The following is a 6,750-nucleotide window of genomic DNA, read 5'->3' on the forward strand; positions in this document are numbered from 1 at the left end:
ATTATATTCCAACAATTTTTTACCCTTAAAAGAGCCACTTGTCAAGTCCATCATCCTATCAACTTCTTCAACTGTTGGCCATTCATCAAGATCAAAATCTTGTCCTTTCTTGCATGGTATGCCATCAACATATATGACATCATCATCACTTTCTTCTGCTTTATAGTCTGTGGGTGGATACTCATTAGAATTATCCTCATCATCAGTATTGCTCAATACTTCCACTTCAATAACTTTGACATACAAATGGCTATACCCTCTCCTATCTTTACTTGCATGACCCCACATATAAAACAAATCAGCATCAGACACAATTTGTCTTCTGTTTTCTCCATCAGCCCAACTAATCTCAAGTATAGGGTTTGGGGGACAATCAATTTTACATGTGATCCAAGCAACCAATTCGACCATATTTGCTACATCACCGTCAATCATGTATGTATCAACTGTGTTCCCACCCACATACATATTACGCCTAACACCATCCCTAGTTGCTTCTCTCCATTCTCCATTAAAATGTATCCTTAAAACCCTATACCCTATAACAGACATTCTTCTGAAACGGGAAACACAGTATCACAAATCAAACACAGTATTACAAATCAAACATTTTTCTGATCATACGATCATCATTACAAAAGGAACATGAATATAAACTTCCAAATGTTACAAAATAAACACCCCAAACTACAAAACAACCCGACGAACATAAATGTGCAGTTTTTTTTAAATTTCATTCGAAAAAGTAAATAGTGAGAGTGAACTTACCAGTGAAATAAGTGAAGTGAGAATGAAAGAGAAAGACGGAGAAGTGACCACAATCAAACGAGAAGAAGATCAACAGTGTTAGAGAGAGAGAATGATCGGATAAAATTAGGGCACATTTAGGGGGTTTTACACAAATTATGTTTATGTTTTATGTTTTTTAATGTGGGGGGCTCTCTTTCAAATATTCCCGCTATATAATAGGGGTAAAGTGGGCAATATGGAAAATATCAACTGACGGTACTCACAAAACAAACGGAGTGGGGGGCAATCAGTAATGATTTTTTTAAAATGGGTGGTTATCGCCAAATGGGGGTACATCCGTGGGGGGTTAAGTAAAAAAAACCCTTATTTAAATTACTTAATTAAATACGTGTATTTTATTTATGGACATCAATAATAAAATGAGGTGCCTAATGAAATTTTGAAATTATGTGTATTTTTCAACAAGAAAATTTTGGGATGATTATAGCATAGTACAAAACATAGTACAAAATATGAGGATATGAGTATTTATCGATACCCAATTTCTCGATATGTATCGTGGATATATCCCCCTCTTTGGGGATATTTGACATTGTTTCACCAATAGTACAAAATATCATGATATATCGTGATATTTCACGATAAATATCCATATGTCAACAAAAAGATATATAAATATCACGATATGCTTAGAGATATATATAAGACTGCAAATATCTATGATATTTCGGCGATATTTATTAATATTTTGCGATGTTTTGGGATATTTGGCGATATTTTGTGTAGATTTTCGCATTTAATATTTACTATTATATTTCAAATAAATATAAATTATTAAATATCATGATATATCAAAGAATATCCATAAGAGGGCATCTAGGGTGCATCAGGGTGTATGAGTGCGCAGGAATGAGAATGCTAGTTCAACTGTAAATATCAACGATATTTACAATATATGCGATATTTTGCAATATTTGGAGATATTTTGCGATATTTTATGTAGTTAACAATTATATTTAATATTTGAGGTTAATATTTATGAGAAATATTTATCATTATATTTCAAATAAATATAAATTATATATCAAGATATATCAAGAAATATCCACAATATCCATGATATTTGTCGATATTTTGGATATATCCACTATATTTGCATGTGAAACCATAGTACAAAATATCAGGATATGGTAAAGTATTGATCCCTGATTTATGGATATGTATCGTGGATATATCTTTCTCTTTGGGGATATTTGGCATTGTCTCATATGCAAATATCGTGGATACATCTAAAATATCGATAAATATCGCGGATATTATGGATACTGAATAGGTTGTGTGCACAGGGTGTACTCAGCAGTATCTGGGCCACTCATATATGCAAAAATACTGGTGTATTGTAACAAAGAAGTACTGTCTAAGGGCCCTCATTCCTGCGCACTCATACACCCTGATGCACCATAGATGCCCTCTTAATAAAAAACCCCGATTCCAAAAATTGAAATTTGAATCGATCATTAAAAATTAATTTAAATTTCTGACCCGAATTGTTGTTCTAGATGTAAGGAGGTCCCACTAACCATAGTTAGCAATTCGGTGAATTATTCATGAATTATTCGTTTAATTCGGAAAACGTTTAAAAATGGTGTATTTATCAATGATACGGAATAATTCGTTAATTAGGCAAGAAATCATTAATTCGCGAATTATTCGTATTTTCACTATAAGTTTAGTATGTTGTCAAATTTTATCGTATTTTTTAAATTTTAGCTTCATATTATACTCAAATTACTTACGAACGAGAACTTTTGTCGTTTCCGTTTTTTTTTAATCCAAATTGAAAAAATAAATTCTTGTCGAAACTCAAATTTTATTCTAATATTTTTCGTATCGAATTTTTGCCGTATTATGAATTGCTAACTATGCCACAAACCCACTAATTTAGACTAAATATGTTAAAATTTGTCGGGTTACAAAAATTAAAATAAGAGGCCTCTTAAAATAAAACCGAAATAAAATAGGAATAAATAATTTTTGAAAATTTGTCTTGAATTTCTAATAAAATCGTCAAAATTTCGGGTGGAATTGTCAAAATTTCGGATGGCATGGGTTGTAATAATAGTATTTGGCGAGGGGAAAATCGGAAAAAAAAAAAAACGGCGTATTAGAAAAAACCGTAGGTGGGGGCGCGTTCTTTAAAGGAGAGAGATATATCCTGGAGCATATCGTGATTTTTATGTAATATGTATCATTTTATGATATCTGGATATATATCGCGATATATCGCAATAGTTTGTACTATGGACTATAGTATGTCACAAGAAATGACATACCCGAACAATAGTGTAATAGGGTATGCCTTTCGTACTATTTCTCCTGATTTTTTTTGGATGAGCATAAAAGTGGATAGAAATGAGGACCCAAACAATGTCGATAGGCAGTTGCCATCATCATGGTTCAATTCTTGAGTTTTACTCTTTTACCCACTTAGTATAAGAGGGTCAAATTAATTATGGCTAAAGCTAGTTAGCTAGGTAGGGTGCGGTGGCTCTATTGCCCAAAACCAAGGGTTAGAGACGTGAGCTAAGAGTGCCACATGTAAGAAGCATTTAAGTTGAGTCAAGTCAGTGAACAACTCCATGCGTACCTGCAAGTCTGCAACCAGATTAAATGGCTTTCTCTCATGTTTTCTGAAACTTAATGTAACATAACCCATAGTCAAAGTCAATTGCAATCAAACTAATACCTGCTGAACAATCAAACCACACAATAATGAGTTGATCTGAATTACAAACACTAGTTTTGAGCACGTGGCTATGCCACGTGTCTATCCCATATTAGTTTGTACTAATCAATTTTATCATAAAAAGAAGGGGAATTTTGACTTAACCCCCCAAAGTTTGGTAGCGTTTTGACTAAACCCCCCATTTTAAAAATCATTTGAGTTTGCCCCCCACTCTGTCAATTTTGTGTGTAACAGACGTTCGTACTTTACATATTGACCATTTTGCCCTTTCTGAAAAAAGAACAACACTTTTTTTTTTTTTTTTTTTTTTTTTTTTCAAGTTTGAGGTTTACTATTAGTTAGTGTAAACCCCCCAAACGTCAATATGCTATTTGCATAAACCCCCCAAAAAAGAGTGGAATTGAATTTGAAAAGCATCCTCGTCAGCTCTGAGCAGTCTAAAGTGTTGTTCAATGCACATTTCTTGAAACACCTTACTGGACACTTGTTGAAGCACCTTAAAACAATTGAAATTGTAGATTGTCGAGTTGTAGATGAGGATGAATTACACACTGTGAGATATTTACTTGAGAACGCCATCTCCTTGAAGAAAATGAAAATTGCATACCACCTTAGCGTTAAAGAGGATGTGAATTTTCGAATGTTGATTGCTGAGTCATTGTTGAAATTCGCCAAGGGTTCTCCCCCAATGCAGTAATTGAGTTATCCTAAATCTTGACAGGTGAGTACTGTAGTATGCTATCTATCCCTCCCTCTTGTAGCACCCACTTAGTAATGTTGAAGTAGGTTATGATCTTATAGATAACTATACTAAGTGGGATCACAAGCCAGTCAAGCATGCACAAGCTTACTTGGGATCTGTTCAGGCTTAATCAATCTTCGTAAATTGAAGTCACATTGATAGAATTTATATGGCATTCGTTTAGGCTTACTCAAAACCCATTATGTTTCAATGATTACACCTTTTATTTCACCAACAGATTATCCCAAATCACACTCACTTTGTTTGTGATTTTTTTGGTCCCAGGGGAGTTTACTCGACCCATTCCCCAGTCTCCCGCACTGCTCAAGTAAGTGTGCGACTTCGTATGAGGACCTCCTTCCCTTCTGCCCACTCTCTGTTCACACGGTTATCAAAGTGGATGAGGAAGGGTGGGCAGAAGGTACACCATGAGCTCTCTGTCCCACACATCTATCCAGAAGCAAGTGTAGTTCACCGATTCCACACATTGTTGGCCTTTCGACAGAAACATTTCCCTTAACCATAGTAGGCGACCAGGTAAACTATATGGGTTGCTGACTGCTTGTGCTTTGATATTGTCAGGGTGCAAGTAAATCAGCGGTTTTAAATAGTTTAATTGGTCATCCTGTTTTGGTAAGTAGCCCACAACAACTCTATTCTTTTGCGTTCAACATCATAACTCATACCTCTAGCCACTTTGTTCTCTTCTCATTTGGCAGTTTTGAAATGTGTCCATTCTTCAGCCAACAGGAGAAAATGGTGCAACTCGAGCTCCCATCAGCATTGATTTGCAAAGAGATGGTTCTCTCAACAACAAGCAAATAGTGTTGCAAATTGATAGTAAAAGCCAGCAAGTTTCTGCAAGTGAGTCTTCTTAACAAATCGAGGTAGATCTATTTTCTTTCATATTTATGATATTACGTCGTTCTTTTATGCAACTCTGGCTTGCGTATATGTTTCTTATTGAGGAATGGATAAATTGATTCATGATGACAAGGGCAATGCTACTATTTCTAATGATGGTGCTACTATTATGAAACTTCTTGATGTTGTTCATCCTGCTGCTAAGATTCTTGTCGATATTGCCAAGTCTCAAGAATCTGAGGTATACAATAGAAAACAAATTTACTAATTTTAGTGATTGGCTGACTAAAAGAGTGAAATTTTTATGCTAAAGTTTATATTTATCTTAGAGTGGGTTATGACGGTTGCATTACTACAACATTTAATAGCTTATACTTTAGAGAAGATAATGACCATTAACAAGGACATTGTCTCAGAAAAAGTTGAGAGGGTATTATTAATAATTGTATTGGTTAGGTTTTAGGGATAAATTTGGAATTCACTTGTAATTTTAATGACCGGATTTATTGTCTATAGGTGGGTGATGGAACCACTAGAGTAGTTCTTTTTGCGGAAGAGTTTTTAAAGGAGGCCAAACTTTTCATTGAGGATGGTGTCCACTCAAAGTCTTATACGTAGTTTTCGAGCTGCTTCCAATTTGGTAAGGAATTTGGATCATTTGGTTTGATTGGATGGATATGTTCATGAGAAATTGTTCTAGAAGCCATGAGTTTGCTACTTGTATTTAAGGCAATTAGCAAAATTAAGGAACTTGTTGCGAGTATAGAGGAGAAAAGTATGGAAGAAAAGAAGAGTTTGTTGGCAAAGTGTGCTGCTACCACACTCTCTTCAAAGCTTTTTTTATTTTTATTTTTTTATTTTTTATAGGAAAGACCTCACTCTCTTCAAATCTGATTGGTGGTGAAAAAGAATTTTTAACATCTATGGTTGTGGACTCAGTTATTTCAATTGGAAACTATGATACATTGTTTATTGTATTCTTGTATTCATTGTTTATTGTAGGTTTAGCTGGTCTCGCTACAAAATATGAGAAATTATTTTTTTTTATTAGCAACCCATCAGCAACGGTTTATAACCGTTATAAACGAATTTTAAATTATTTTTTTTAAAATTAACTAACAACTTTGCAACGGTTACAAACCGTTGGTAAAAATTTTAACAAATTACCAATGCTTAAAAAGCGTTTGTGAAATAAAAAACCGTTGCAAAGGTTTTAAATATGTGTACGAAATAATTATAATAAGCATTGGAAAATTCTGTTTGCAACGCTTAATAAGTGTTGGAAATTTCTGTTTGCAACGTTTTTTAAGCGTTGCAAATATTTCCAACACTTTACCCACGCCATATTTGCAACGCTTAAAAAGCGTTACAAAATTTATTAGCAACGCTTTTTGCCGTTGCAAATAGCCTGTTATGGTGTAGTGTGTATTATAGGTTAGCTAAGTCAATTAATTGCAATTAATCTCCGATTAATTCCGATTAATCGCTATAAGCTTTTGGAGCGACTTGCTCCCAATTAGTGCTTAAACTGCATAGTGAAGCCATAAACATTTCCAACATTTAGTGAAATTATATCAATTCCGATATTTCAAATTCATCGACAAATATCATGGATATTTCTTAATATATAATTTAGAGTAATTTATAT

At 34.0% G+C, this 6,750-nt stretch overlaps 1 long non-coding RNA gene across 2 annotated transcripts; it reads left to right on the forward strand.

The window, feature by feature from the left end:
- Positions 1–4,787: 4,787 nt before the first annotated feature.
- On the forward strand, positions 4,788–6,096 carry LOC147508638 (uncharacterized). Of its 2 annotated transcripts, none has more exons than XR_015216395.1 (4): positions 4,788–4,871; positions 4,982–5,125; positions 5,619–5,742; positions 5,832–6,096. It is a non-coding gene; the product is annotated as an uncharacterized LOC147508638 (long non-coding RNA). The 2 variants fall into 2 exon arrangements; XR_015216394.1 differs by having other exon boundaries at positions 4,982–5,102.
- Positions 6,097–6,750: the final 654 nt, after the last annotated feature.

The sequence above is a fragment of the Coptis chinensis genome, chromosome 3 (genome assembly GCF_015680905.1).
Source record: "Coptis chinensis isolate HL-2020 chromosome 3, ASM1568090v1, whole genome shotgun sequence".
NCBI lineage: Eukaryota > Viridiplantae > Streptophyta > Magnoliopsida > Ranunculales > Ranunculaceae > Coptis > Coptis chinensis.